This window comes from Moschus berezovskii, chromosome X (genome assembly GCF_049115385.1).
Source record: "Moschus berezovskii isolate FMDL1 chromosome X, NW_MosBer_1.0, whole genome shotgun sequence".
Lineage (NCBI taxonomy): Eukaryota > Metazoa > Chordata > Mammalia > Artiodactyla > Moschidae > Moschus > Moschus berezovskii.
Window position 1 is genome coordinate 34,807,140 of NC_142488.1, and position 3,401 is coordinate 34,810,540.

Genomic DNA, 3,401 nt, shown 5'->3' on the forward strand with positions numbered 1-3,401 from the left:
CTCCATTGCCTTCTAACTCCAGAATCTCCTGCAATTAACTTTTCTGAGTCTCAGTTTCCTCATCTGTAAAAGGAAATAATCATGTCTCCTGATGCTTCATTTACTGTGAAGATTGAATAGGACACATGTGTAGTGCCTGGGGCACTGTCAGTGCACTGTCAAAGTCAAGTCTTTACAATGTGAACATAGTCAAAGGAACGATGAGAATATAATGTGATTATAGTGTTGATAGAAAATGGTCTATTCAGATAAGATTCTCCCTAGCAAGTGAAAAGGAACAGATAAAACTAAATTTCAAAATAATACTACTATAAATTCCAAGAGTCACTGGAATTTTTTTTTTTTAAATCAGTCCTTAGGTACACCTCTGACCTTTGCTGAAATTTCCTTCATCAGCTTCTTCTAAGATTCATTTCCTTTTCTCTCCTCTGGCTACTGCTGATTTGATAGGAAATATTTTTGCCCAGCAAGTCAGCCTGGAGAAGATTTACACTTGAGCTCTCCAGGGAAGGAATGATGAGAAGGGGATGTGTTTGCAGGCAGCCCCTACCTCCAGGGGTGCAATTGCCCTGACAGTCACAGATCTGAGTGCAGAACCCTATCTGTAACTAAGAGATCCACAGCCAGGTTCTACCTCAACCTCTGGAACACCTTCTTTTGACTCTGCTCTCTCTCCACCTCTCGTTCCCATAAGTGGAGGATTGTCGACGAAAACACACACACAAAACCTGCAAATTTCCTCCATTGATTCTGTCTTCCATTAGTTTTCCAACCACGCCCCATGCACCCTTCATGCCCACCTCCCCTTCCAAAAGGCAAACCAATAAAGAGTCAAATGAAAAAAAGCCTATACTAAGGTAATTTCTTTATCTGGAATACAGTTGAATAAAGAAAGGGATCATGCAAGAGGGAATAGACTATTGCAATAGGGAGAATGCGTTCATCGTGAGCTCTGAAAGCCTCTCAAGGCTTAGACACACAGGGTTTTTCTTTTATGACGATGCATAACCAAGGGCTTCCCAGGTGTCATTATTGGTAAAGAACCCACCTGCCAGTGCAGGAGATGTAAGAGACTCAAGTTTGATCCCTGGGTCAGGAAGATCCCCTGCAGGAGGAAATGGCAATCCACTCCAATATTCTTGCCTGGGAAATTCCATGGACAGAGGAGCCTGGCAGACTATAGTCCATAAGGTCACAAAGAGTCGGACACAACTGAAGGAACTTAGCACGCACACAAACAAGGCTAGAAATAAAGAGTTGTGGGGAAGTTTCATGAAAAACGAAATTGGGCATTGGACCAGAGAATATTTTACCTTGAAGCTATTCTGTACACAGGAGGGGGTTGTATGTTAGCTCAAGCTGAGGATGGGTTAAAGTTCAGGGACCTGGGGAAGTAGAGAATCTTAACCCAAGTCTCGTTAACAAGCATTTTATTCTAATTAGTAGGAAAAATCAGTTTAGCTCATCCTTTTTTTTTTTTTTAATGTTTATATATTTGGCTGCACTGGGTCTTAGCTGCAGCCTATGGGATCTAGTTCCCTGATCAGGGATCAACCCAGGCCCCCTGCATTAGGAGTGCAGAATCTTAGCCAATGAACCAACAAGGAAGTCCCAGTTTAGTTCATCTTTTATAAGATGAAGAATGGGAATGAAGAAAGTCTGAGTCTGTACTTAGAGAAATAAAAGGAATGTCAGGGAATGTTGTGAGTCTTTTCTAAGTCATTTGGGCATGTGTATTTCTCTGTTGTGAGCCATTTCCTTGAATATAAATGGGAGAGATTTCTTTAACCATCAGTGTTTTCCAGGAGCACCAGGTTCAGATAAAGTTCAACATTGTTAAAAACAAAGACTGTAGAAATTTCTTCTCCACTTGAAATTCTCTTTACCTTTCTGTTCCCAGGGCTAACCAGTTACTAACCTGACAGCCTCTGTCTTGGTGCCATTACCTAGGATAAGCCTTAGACTCAAAGGGAAAAGCCACTATTATTCACTGTGGGATGTGATCAAGGCACAATCTAACAATAACTGGTGTTTGCTTGTCATTTCTTCGATAGGCAAGTGCCCACGGAGTCTTGGGGAAAATCTTGTTTAGAGATGCAGACAGTCTAGCAGACATTGGAATTTGGAGAACTCTCAGCAGGTGCCAGACACCAGCCATGAGCTTGGGTTTCTGGTCAGGACACCAGCAGTTAGTAAGGAAGTAGCAAGAGTATATATGGCCCCCAAATCTAAGTGGAGTGGGAGACTCAATATCCATAGGAAGGTAGGGACAAGGATTAAGATAAAACCCAGGTGCCAGCATGAATGTTAACTCAGTTCTGAGTCCTGGTGACTCAGCTCTTGTTATTCTGTCAGCCATAGAGCAGGTGTCAAATGGTAGGAGAAAGAGCAAGTAAAGTGCGTATAACTGGGCCACAGTCAACATCAGCTTTGTACTTACCATTCATGGTAGAAAAAAGAATCTCTATTTTGTGTTGAGATGAATGTGTTAGTGTCATAGATGTCTTTCTTCAAACAGGCCCCCAAAGGAGAAATTTAACCTTTGAAAGCTTTCTCATGGACAAATAAATTTACATCACGTATGTAGTAGATGCGTTACCACATTTACCAAGGACACACATAGACACTGAACTAAACATCAGAGGGCTAATGTGTACTTTACAATTTTGTTGAGTAAATTCAATTTTCTGTCATACATACTCAGCAGATGACATTTTCTATAGAAATCAGGTTTGAGAAGCCCCTTTGTAATTAAAGTCTTGTGGTTAAAGCTTATATTATACTAGGCATAAAAATAAAACTCTGCAAAAAAAAAAAAAAACAATGTTACAAGAGAGATTCTTCCATTACCAAGAAACTTGGCCAAAAGTCAATTTTATAATGGCAAGATAAAGAACATGTATATTGAATTGGCACATGTCTAATGCTGTTTATACCTTGTGCCTTAATGATAATTGTTTTGCAAACGTTTGCAGCCTTCTCTATTATCTTTTCAATAAGTATTAACAGAGGGCCCTGTATTCTGCATTCCCAGAAGCACTTGTATCAAAACCAATTATTTCCTCTAACATTTTCTTATTAAATATTATCAAAATCATTAGTTTGTGGTTTTGTTCTAATAAACTAAATCAATATTCGGTGCTGAAACATTTCCAATTCACATCATATACTCTGAACAGTTTTCTTAAGTATTTTTCAAGTATTATTTTATTTGACCTTCATTAAAACTTCATGAACTAGGGATTCTTATTCCTCTCTTACAGATAAGGAAACTGAGAATTAGAAGTTGCCCAGTTAGCATGTGACAGAGCAGGAATTGGGACCCAGGCCCTCGTTTATAAAACCCCTCAAACATGTAAGGGAGGGTGGCCCAAGACAGCATGATAGTAGAGTGCAAGGCC